This window comes from Rhinopithecus roxellana, chromosome 5, assembly GCF_007565055.1.
Source record: "Rhinopithecus roxellana isolate Shanxi Qingling chromosome 5, ASM756505v1, whole genome shotgun sequence".
Lineage (NCBI taxonomy): Eukaryota > Metazoa > Chordata > Mammalia > Primates > Cercopithecidae > Rhinopithecus > Rhinopithecus roxellana.
The window spans coordinates 41,116,595-41,128,967 of NC_044553.1; the positions used below are offsets into that span (position 1 = coordinate 41,116,595).

General features: G+C 36.8%; 1 protein-coding gene across 1 annotated transcript in view; it reads left to right on the top strand.

The window, feature by feature from the left end:
* Positions 1–8,180: 8,180 nt before the first annotated feature.
* Positions 8,181–12,373, top strand: part of UNC13C (unc-13 homolog C) — a 701,690-nt gene continuing 697,497 nt past the window's right edge. Inside the window, exon 1 of the mRNA XM_030930702.1 lies at positions 8,181–8,666. The gene's annotated coding sequence lies outside the window, so the exon portion shown is untranslated. The remainder of the gene's footprint in view (positions 8,667–12,373) is intronic.

A 12,373-nucleotide genomic window follows, 5' to 3' on the forward strand; every position in this document is an offset into this window, starting at 1 on the left:
TATCATCCACAAGCTAATGCAGAAACAGAAAATCCAATACTGCATGTTTTCACTTATAAGTGGGAGCTGAACGATGAGAACAGATGGACACGTGGGGGGAAACAACACACACTGGGTCCTGTTTGGGGGATGCAGAAGCAGGGAGAGCATCAGGAAGAATAGCTAAGGGATACTGGGCTTAATACCTACATGTTGGGTTGATCTGTGCAGCAACCACCATAGCACATGTTGACCTGTGTAACAAACCTGCATACCCTGCACATGTACACTGGAACTTAAAAGTTGATTAAAAATAATAATTCTTTTGATATATACCCAGAAATGAAATTGCTGGATCATATGGTAATTCTATTTTTGAATTTTTGAGGAACTTTTCCACTGTTTTTCATAGTAGCTGTACCATTTTTCATTTCCACCAACAGTGAACAAAGGCTCCAATTTCTCCACATCTTGCCAATACTTATTTTCTCTCTGTGTGTGTTTTATAGTGGCTTCGCTAATGAGTGTGAAGTAATATTGTGGTTTTGATCCGCATTTCTCTAATGATTAGTGATGTTGAGCATAATTTTATATTCTCATTGGACATTTGTTTATCTTCTTTTGAGTAATGTCTATTCAAGTTGACAAACCACACAATGGTGAAACGACAGCCTCTTCAACAAATAGTGTTGGGAAAACTGGATATGCCCCTGCAAATGAGTGACATTGGATGCTTACCTTACACTATGTACAAAAGTTAACTCAAAATGCATTATAGTTCACAATGTAAAATATAGAACTATAAAACTCCTAGAAGAAAACATCGGGGAATAGCTTCAAGACTTTGTCAGTGATTTGTTAAATATGACAGTAAAAGCACAGGCAACAAAAGCAAAAGTAGACCAATTAGACACCAAACTTGGAAACTTCAGTATGACAAAGGAAACAACAAAATGAATAGGTAAATAACAGAATGGAAGAAAATATTTGCAGGCAGCAGTATTTTTATTTTAGTATAAGATGATTCATTAATCTAAAGTGTCTACTAACTGTTGGAATTTCAGTGTTATGAGGCAATATTTTAGAGCAGATGATCTTTCTGGAGTTTTAAAAAGTATACTTTCTTTTAAGAAATATGTCTGAGGCCGGGCGCGGTGGCTCACGCCTGTAATCCCAGCACTTTGGGAGGCCGAGGTGGGCAGATCACGAGGTCAGGAGATCGAGACCATCGTGGCTAACACAGTGAAACCCCATCTCTACTAAAAATACAAAAAAATTAGCCGGGCGTAGCGGCGGGCGCCTGTAGTCCCAGCTACTCGGGAGGCTGAGGCAGGAGAATGGCGTGAACCCGGGAGGCGGAGCTTGCAGTGAGCCGAGATCGCGCCACTGCACTCCAGCCTGGGGGCAGAGCGAGACTCCGTCTCAAAAAAAAAAAAAAAAAAAAAAAATATATATATATATATCTGAAAATTTGAAAACTCATCTATATGAGAAAGACTTTATTATCTCCCTTTTAATTCTTACAACGATGCTATCAGATACTGCTCCCTTCTAGCATTTCCAGAGGTAGAGCATCTCTTCCTCTAGCATCTACTTATAAAATGCCAATGATGGTAATGATAAAAGGAACAGCTGATAGTGTCAAGTACTTTATATTTTTAAGACATTTGATTTTTACAACAAAAATATGAATAGGTAACACTCTTTATTTTCCTTCATTTTGTATATGACCCATAAATCAAAATTAGCAACTGCAAAAACACCAGTTAGAATTATTTTTAGATGACTATGGGTTCATTGTCTTGTCTTCCTCTTCCTCCCATGTGATATATTTTTATTAATTTGTGATTTAGCTTTTGTTACTTACAGAGCTTTCTCTCAATAGAGATTGCCAAAGTAACCAAAGAGTTTGCTGAAGGAGAGATTAAAAAAGCGCAAAGACCTGGATAGTGAAGGGTTCTGAAGAAAACATCACTTAGCTCACAGCTGATCTAGAGTCAACCCTTCTGATGATTATAAGAGCTTCTTTCTTCCTGGCCCTAAACCAGAAAGCAGGGTTTTATTTTTGCTTTTGCCCTTCTGGGGTCTGCAGAATATGTGGATGTGTTCTCTGGAGATAACAACTAGGAAACGGGAGAATATGAAACACTGTAAAAAGAAAGGATGCTATGTCCAATCATATTAAATAAAGTCCTCTATGTGGACCTATTTTGATACAAGTATTTTAGCCCATTTCAAAGAAATATGTTCTTGACTTCCTTCACACTTTACACACATCCTAGGCACTTAGGTGGAAAGGTCTTTCAGTGTGAGTCTTGGTTATAACAAGAAATTGGGTAATTAAAACATCTTTAGTACCAAATATGGTTTCTAAAAACCTGTTAGACAAAGGACATCTCCACAAAATTTGAATCCATGCAGTTTGTGGTCAATAATGATTCTCACCCAGTCATCAGGAAGCTTCTGTCATGGTTATTTTCACTGCTCTGGGGTCATCAGTGCATATTGAATAACTCCTGAATGATTGGCATGTGATGTTATTCACATTTGTACTCTAGCCTTCAAAAAAAGGAAAGGAAGTCATTGTTTTTTTTGGAAGAAAAACCCAATGAACATTTATCACTGTGTACGTAAGTATTTAAGACATTCATCCTTTCCAATATTGAACAAGATAGCTCAATATATACATCAATTTTATTGTCAAGCATGGAAAAATGTCTAGTGTACATAAGGCATTTAGTGAGAATATGAATTATTAAGATTATAGTTTTCATTTTTGTCAAGTCAAATTGAAATTTGCATTTGGAAATCTATAAAAAATAGAAAAGGAAAACAAGAAATAAACATATTGAACACATAGTATATACAAACAGAAAACTGAGGCTCGGGGAGATTGCATAAAAAGCATATGGCCATACAGGTGGAATATAGTGGAACTCTGAATCAAAGAATGTCTCTTTGGTATTCTAAAACTTATTAAGAATTTTAAAACATTTACTCCTCTGAAAACCTCACCATTATGAATGGAGGACAGATTATAGTAGAAAATGTCAATATTTGGTGAGAAGTTTAATATATTAATTCTTGCTAACTAATATTTATTGGGTACCTACTACATAATAAGTGTATACTATCTAAATTGCTTTACATGGATTATCTCATTTGATTCATCAGCAAGAGTATAAATAGAAATTATATTTATACCCATTTTGCAGATAGAGTAAGCTTAGAAACGTTAAAAAATGACTAAAGTTAGAAAAGTTGTACTTGCTAAAGCCCAAATTGGAAACCAGGCACCCTGATTTCAGAGTCTGAGCTCTTTAATGCTGTACCATACCACTAGATCAGTTTCCTGAATCAACAAAAGTAAAAAAAAAAAAGAAAAAAAAATCCTCAAGAAGTAGAAAAAAATATTTTACTTGAAGTCATCCAAATGCTGTGTTTTTAAAGAAATTTAGAACCTCTTTAAAAGTCCCTTCATCTGATGATTTGCTGGAACACAGTGCTGACACATTTTTAATTTTACTGAAGGAAATAAAAAATGAACAACAGAATGAAAGTATAGATGCTGTCACACCAAACATCATTCAACATCGAATGATATCTAACCAAAGTCTAACAATCATTACCCAAGCAGAAATATTTTAAAAGAGTGTGTGCTTGAATAATTTACTCCATTTAATTATTAATTTTTTTTGAAAAAAATTACAGATTATGCCATTTATTATGCTTGTATAAGTAAATATTTGTCTACAGGGGAAGCAGTTTTGAACTATAAGTTCGATGCTTGATTTTTAATCCAGTCTTAACCACTTACTAGTTCTGTACAACCAGATAAGTCTTGCAAGACTTTGAGCTGGGAACCATAAAATACTACTATAATGTTTTGCAGGTTTTTAAAGATAAGTATCAAATAAGAAAATATATGTAATAACACTTTTAAGGGTGTTAAGTTTTAGACACTATTATTGGGTTACTGACTCGCTATTGTTGGAATATATAGTTAGAAGGTTTGTTCTGGCACAAATTTGTGAGACAGCTGGTGAGAACTAAGGGCGCCATTTGGACCAAGAAATAGAACAAAGCTAATTGGCTACACAGAGACTCAACCCATGTCCTTAGCCTCATTAACTCTGTGCTTTACTAAGCAAGCACACTATTACTCACTCACTCATCAACCTACCTTTAATGAGTCTAGCCTTCAGCTGGGCATTGGTGATATAAAAATGAATGAACTATGGTCTCTGCCCTCAAGGAGCTCACAGTCCAGCAAGGAAAAGGAAGCAGATAAGTAAAATAGTAGTTAGCATACTGTATAATAAATCGGTGCCACAACAGAGATTTATGAAAGTACTTAGAAGGCACTGCCAGTGCTGACTCGAGAAGCACGGCATCCATATCTTGTGACAGAATTTGTTGAGCCTAAAATTTTACTTCTTAAATCACTTTAAATCCCACAGTTGAAAAATAGTTAATCTCATTCCTCATTTGGAAAAGTCAAAAGTACTTTTTTTTTTTTTTTTAAATTTTTTTTGCATTTAAACAATGAACATTTATTATCTCACAGTTCCTGTGGGCCAGAAATTCGAGAATAGCCTACCTGGGTTTTTCTGCCTCAGAGTTTCTCATGTGGTTGCATTTAGCATGTCAGCAGTGGCTGCAGTCATTTGAAAGCCTGAACATGATTAGAGGGTCAGCTTCTAAAATGGCTCATTCGCATGACTGTTGGCAGGAGGTCACAGTTTGTGTCTGGCTGTTGGCAGGAGTCCTTAGTTCCTTGCCATGTGGACTTCCCCCTAGGCTGCTTGAGGATCCTCATGACATGGCAACTAACTTCCTCCAGAGTGAGCAAACTAATAGAGAGTGGGCAAAGAGGAAGTGGCAGTACCTCGTGTGACCTAGTCTCCAAAGTTACACACTGTCAGTTCTACTCAAAAGTGCCATTTTAAAGTGACCCATAATATAATGGAAAACTTTAAGAGCAGAACTTAACGTGTGTTTTACTACCGTGTAACCTATGCTAGGCACATCTTTCCATATTGCGTAAGATGGTTTACTTCCAAATATTTGTTCTCCTATTCATTATTTACTTATATAGAGCTAGCAATGCTAACTTGCTATTTTAAACATAATCATGTTTTTCTCCGCAATTATCTGGACAACTAATCCATTTAGCCAATCCATTTGCTTGGGAACAGAAAGCCAATGATTGGTCAGAGTTTTGTTTTTTAAAAAATTAATAGTGAAGTTCAATGGTTGATTACCAATTCCCTAAAATAAAGATTAAGATTTTCTAAAAAACTGCAAATACAGTTCCATGCACACAGGATTGGTTTATGCTCTTACAAGGATTCCTCTATTGCTTAAAGCCAGATATACTGGCCATAACAGAATTCTACGACAATGACCCCTTTACTTGATTCTTTTGATTTAGTCAAGCTTCACCGTTACTGTACTAAAAAATAACCAGTGACCCAGGTTCCTTGCTTTTCTTCTACTTGAACCATAAATGAGAAAAATGATCTGGCTCAGCTTATGTCTTGGGGTATGAGAGGTGAATGGTACCCTAGAGGTTCTACTCTTTCTGAAATGACTGCTGAAGCATTTGGAGGAGAAATGATCTTATTATTTAATCCATCCGTCTGTAAGTTTTGAGGCATGTACCTGTGGATGGGGTGAGTGTGTAAGTAGAAATTACTTCTTACCCTGTTGTTTAATGTTATTAATTCAAGATTGTGGAAAGCTCTAGCAGAAACAGAATGCATCTTACTGATAAGAACATGGCTCTTACTGTTGTAATCTCATCATTGTAATTATACATTATTCAAATCAGGTACTCAGTAGTGAAAACTAGTCGTCAAAAGCCAAAAAATTTCTACTAGGGATTTTGATGTCCCTGGAGGTCAATAAAGTCATAAAGCTCTGCCACTCTAACAGCAACATATTTTATTAGCAGTCAATGTCCCTCAGATACACGATTCCTGCCACTTTCGGAGCTGTAAACAATTTCCATTTTGAAATATACGACCAGAATACTGATTATTAGAGCTTAGCATTGCATTCATTAAAACACATATACTGGCATTGAAGCATTCATGAAACATAATTTCTTCTTTCCAATAAAAACTAATGATTACCACCCCTGGTGTGATTCATTTCCTCTATGAGAGTATTTGAATTAGAGCAATATTTTCACAACTCTTCATGGCACTACATTTATTTTCTTTTCTTCTTTTTCTTTATTTTTTCTTTTTTTAGTCTTGCTATGTTGCCCAGGCTGGGGTACAATGGCGCAATCTTGGCTCACTGCAACCTCCGCCTCCCAGGTTCAAGTGATTCTACTGCCTCAGCCTCCTGAGTAGCTGGGATTATGGGCAACCACCACCATGCCCAGCTAATTTTTCTACATGCATGTTTTATAGATCACTCATGGCTAGAATCATCTTTCATTTGTTTCTTTCTGTAGGTTTAAGCATTTGCATCACTGACATTAAATCCAAATTTACTGAAGATGTATGCACATTTACCTGATTCTGGGTGCTGGGGTCTCTCAGCTGACCACTGCTTCTGCATTTTAGAGTGGTTATTTCACACCAAAAAAAATGAGAACAGATTCAGTGAATAGGTGTTCTTTTCTCTATGTATTAAAACTCATTCTTCAAAATAGTGTATTGGCTAGCCTGAGTTTTTCTGTATAAAAAAAAGTCAAGTCAGGTACTTTTAGGTCTAACTGGTTTTCCTGTGCTACTCTCCAGTGCTTACAGCCGGGGGCAGCAGAGCTTTGTCCTGCCTGCCACTCCAGTGAGGAGTGAAGGCAGGAATAAGACTGCCCTGGTACTTGCCCCTGATGCAGATCATTAGACCTTGAGCAGCTGCTCAGGTCCATTAACAGTCACTTAAGCAGCAGGTAAGGGAAGCTGCGCTGCTCTGAATTAAAGGTGACGCTGGTAGCTGGGAATGGGGAGGGCTCAGCTGCTAGTATCCAGCATATATATTGTGTCACATTTGGGGACACTTTTTTAAACATCATGGAGAGGTTATTTATCGGTTGTCACATATGGTAGGTGAAATATGTTTTGCCACAAGTTTCCCAAAAAAATGCTACATCTGGTTTAACTGTTTATTTTGATGTCAACTATTATTATTGAATATTTAGGTGGAGTCAAGTCTAATGTCAGTCAAGACATATTCATCCCTCCATGTACTGAAAAATGCCATACAGATCTGTATATATGCTTCTCATACTGTTTAACCACAGCTGCTAGTTGACGTTCTTCAGTCCTGGAAATATCCTTCCATTTTCTAAAAAGCAAAGAAAAGTAAAATTTAAAGTAAGCAGTAGAGCAGATGTAGCTTAAAACCTCCAAATTATTCCAGGCCTCGAGCTGCTTTAAGGCTCTATTTTAAGATTCAGTACTTTTTATTTGTTTCAACAGGAGGATTAGAGGATTGAAAATGCTTTATTGATGGAAAGTGGGAACTGTTACTCCCCCCACCTCCTCTACTCAGCAAAACTAAAAGAGAAAGCAAGTCCATTCAGTTCCCAGTCAGATCTTTAACATGTTAACATCAAATGAAAAGACATTATTCCTAAGTGAGAAGAAAAACCTTTGTATCACTATAAGTTACCCATCATTTCTGACTTTGATTTATGCATGTGTCATTAATTCAGATTGTTCAGAAATCACCTTCAAATGGTTTTCCACAAAAATAAGAGGAAAAACCAACTGGGATGGGATGTCAGTATCCCCTCTATTTAAATAAGGGGTCCTGTTAGCTGCATTTGGTGGCTAATAGGGAATGATACTGTGTGCGGTATACTTTCGTAATTCCAAGTACAGCCAAGTACATCTAAAACAGTCATTGTTGAATGGCATGAGTAATTTAGTATTATTCACGCTATTCCACTAGCAGAATTGGCCATGACCGTCTCGTAGGTCATCATCCAGCGAGAAAGGAAAGACAGGCTGAGGAAGCTCTGGCATCCAGGCGTCTCCCAGCGATGAAGCTGTGTCCCACACAGTTAGTTGTTAGTGCGGTGGTGAAGGCCACACCTGGCAGTGGTTACAGTGCGTCTCCTGTGAGCAGGGGCTGTGGCTCACCCTCTCGGAGCTGCTCCGTGCAGCTACGGCGGCAGGAGAGGGAACCCGGTCTCTCTTGGTGGAGGAGGCTGGGGATCGCAGTGTTGGTGCTGCATTCAAAAAAGCCTCAGCCGCAGCCGGCGATGTGTGAAGTTCCCAGCACGCACTCAGCCCGGCTGCTCCTCACCCTCAATTGTTGATGAGCCTGGGCGCTCGTCAACACACGGGAGAGATCCCATTTTGCTTTCTGGGAGAAAGAGATGAGAAATGAGCTGCGGAAGGTATTTGGCAATGAGAAGAGGGAAAGGCAGTTTCTTGCCAGCAGCTAAGTTGTAGAATTGCTTCGGAGGCTACCCGGGGAGCGCGATAGAATTGACAAGAAAAGAACAGACACGGTTGCAGACCAAGGCATGCCTGAATGCACGAGTCGGATCCCTGGGACGCAGCTTCCACTCCTGCTCTAACTATTTGTGACTGAATAAAGGAAACGAGACTAGAAGCACAATCGCAAGTGGTGTTCCTAAAAGGAAAACACATATACTCCAAAAGGAGGAGAGGAACAACCCAGCTGGCGTGCACATTTTTTTTTAAAGGAGAATCCCTCAGGTATGGTCTTTCCTCCGCTGCATGCACTGCTTCATCTGCATGCGATTTTGTGTCTGCATTTTCTTGTCCCTTCTTTTTGTTTGCACTTGGGAACCACAACCATGGGGTTCTCTTAGCGTAGTAGATGCATTTGTAAAATCTCGGCTCTCCTGTTTTTATAATGTACATGATTCTATGGAGCATCATGACTTCTCAGTCATTGCTTTTTCAAAAAAAAAATTCAGAATGATAAATGATTGCTTAGTTTCCAGTCAACTTTCAGGAGAATATGTACATAGGGATAAATAGGGTTGAGACGAAAGGCTGGGATATTCCATAATCTCTTGGAATTTTGGAAGAAAAAAATAGAGCTCAACAGAGAACAAAAGTTGAGGGCTTCTAGGAAAGGGTTAAAAGCCAAGATGTCATAAAATAGTGTGTCACCCAAGTGTTTTTCCAGCTCAGCATCCAGTCTGAAGCAGATGAAGCTTTACCAATGATTTTTTATTTCTAGCTCTTCATCAGTTCTTCAAGAAGAAGATCCTGTAGATTTACTTTCAAGAGATGAATTGCTTAAATTGTGTGCTTGGTTCTGTTTTACAACTGTTCTGTGGTGCTCAAGGAGGCAGTCTAAAAAACCTCTTTGGTCCAACAGCATGAGTAAACCCTAACTTCTGCAATTACATCATCGATATACTTGTATCATCAGGATAAAGACAGATATACAACAATAGTAATGTTGACTGTCTTTAGTACCTAGATGGAGATGATAAAACTTAAAAATCAATTTTCCTTGTAAGGCTTTTAAGCAAAAAAATGAAAGAGGTTTGGGGGTGAGTAATATGTATAAAGATTAGTTTTAAAATACTCTGCATTTCTTCAAGAAGCTAAGATTGTAAGTTTATATAATTTTGAAATTAATAAAAAAATGCTTTTTAGAAAATTATCTTACCACCTTTTGCTCATCAATACTTTTCATCAAAGTGGGTTAAATTGTCAATAAATTAAATGTACATATGTTTATATTAAATGAAATCTTCTGGAGGGGAGAAATGAGAATGAGGAAGTATTACATTTTTGTATATATAAAATATTTAATAGATTTTTTAGTGTTAACACAGAGTTAATGTCAAAACTCTAGGACCCTGGCTTTTAATTATTGTTGTTCCCACTTATGATTAAAAAGTTCAAATGTAATAGAGGTAAGTGGGCTTTAAATTGTCATTTATGCCTACTGTAAAGTAAATCACCACCCTGCTCTTTGAAAACTATAAACTTCATTTTTGCCAAATGGTAGCGATCTGGAGAACTTAGGCCGTAAACAAAATGAGAAAATCATTTGTTTGAAAATTCCACACATTACTATAACAACAACAATGTCAAAATATGGTGAGTAAGTACAGGCAATTCTTGAGACAAGAGGAATGATTTAGAAGATGAGCAAAGTATTAAGTTTATGTTTGTTAGCAGGGAGTGAAAAACATTCTGTGTTTCTTCTATGTTGACATCTTGTATAAAGAAGCTTATGATGTCTGTAGGTGAAACACTATAGCAGTAATCTTACTGAAACCATTAAATATTTTTTAAACTAATAAACTGATAAAAGATCATCTAAAAGAATATTTGAAACTCTGATTTACAAAGTTGTATTTTCAAACTATAAGGGAATTTTGTTGAGAAAGTAATTTCAGTAGAATTGCCAATGTTTTTTCAGTAGAATTTGAAGGTGGATAATAGGTATGAGTTTATTTCCTAGCATTCAATAATTTGTTGTTAGACTTCAATTAAAGAAATCTGGAAACTCCTTCCAGAGATCATCACTATGTGCTAGGTAAATTCATGCCCAGGTGAAATATGAGGTAAACTGTTAGTGAAGCCTAGAGAAATCACTTTTCACGTGCTTGTTGTTAATAAAGTAAACTGTTTTCCTTTCCAGGCTATATAATAACTTGCTATGGTTGCTAGTCTTTAAATATGAAGCAATATAGTATGTGGTGCACAGAACTAGTTGCTTAAAAGCCCATGGATCATTGGAAACACATGATAATTGCAGTGATTCCCCTTTTAAAGACAAAACACACCAAATGTATGTTAGGGCTGAGGTGGGGTTGGGAGGCAGGTCAGTGCAGAAGAGAATGTACTTCGTTGTCTTTGCCGACTTAGGGCAAACCTCTGTTTTATAATATCAGACACTTTTGGTATGATAATATCTTTTCCCCAATTCTTTAGGCACTTTCATTTCTGTTAACCTTTTAGCTAATGCAATGCATAAACCCTGCCATAACTTCTCTGAAGTATTATGCCACCTGTACATTGTCTTCCAGTTTCAACATACACATTTCTGTTATTCATTCTTTCCATCCCCTAGTCTTTACTACAGAAGGGCATTCTCTAGAATTTTTGAAGACATTAGGATCACTTTGTCACCCAGGAAAAATAATCCTGCTTTCAGCTAGAAATTTTCAGAGTTTTAAATACATGCCAAGTTTGTTTCTGAAATACACTTTTATAGCTAGAAAGCCACTTTCTAAATAGGTCATAGTTTGCACCTAATATCCATTCATTTGGCAATATGCATTTAGAATAACTGTAGCAAAAAGTTACAAATTCAAGGTATTAAATTTGTATTTCTGTTGTTATTACAAATCCTTTCTGGATCTTAAGTTGTCTGTGGTTGGATCACTAGGCTCCAACTTTCTTCTAGCTTAAAAAAAAAAAGATTTATTAATAGCCCTCTCAATCTGTAGTTTTTGAGCATGCAAAAGACTGGTCACCAGTTCTGTAATCTCTACAGAGATAATGAACGCCACAGCAGTGTTTGTTTCCCTCATCGTCTTTTAAGGCATAGGAAGGGAGACAGGAATAAATATTCTAATCTCTAGGTCAAAAGTCCTCCAAAGGAGAAGTAGACAAGAAGACACACTGAATTGTTTCTCTATCTCTTGTCAAAATGGTTGCGATGCAGTAGGCATAAATATTTTCCATCTCTTTATATCCTAGTTATATTGTATATTTTAGCCTCAGCATAGAGAAATTAATTATAATCTTGTTATGGAAGAGAGTTTTATATTACTCTTCCTATATAAAGAGTTAAGAAAATATTTTGTAGAAATAAATGCTAGATAGGAACTCAACATTATAAATTGTACTCAGAGATTTCGAAGTATTTGTAAAAAGTAATTATAAAAGATGGACTTCCCTTTCAAATATTTTCTTTTCTCCCTACATTTTCACAATCCCATCTTCGGCCTGTCTTTTGCTCCCAACAACCAATTTTTGTTGGCCCAAATCCTGTGTTCAGGATAAAACATACTTTGTTTCTGAGCCTTCTGGTTCTTGAGAATCTGGGTGCAATATGTTTTTTTGATGGGGAAAAAGTGTTTTGCATGAAAATATTTTGCTTCATGTGTTTTATAAGTTGAAATTATTTACTCTAGAAGTAGCTTCTCCAAGCATGCAAAATATAAAAGAAAAAGAGCAGTGATTGGACAGAGTGGGTGGCTATTTCTATTTTATAGGTGGGAAGAACTAATGGCTTAGGCACATTCCCTGAGGCACGTTTCTGAGAGGAGGCACTGTTGATATGGTCCCAGAATAATTGGAGGAAGAAGGGTTGTGTTTTGAATCATGTCATTGTTAAGTGGCACACAACTGAAAAAGTCTAAATAGTTGCTTTGTTTATTAATGAGAAATCTTAAGTAAAAATTACCAGTGAGATAAAGCTAGAG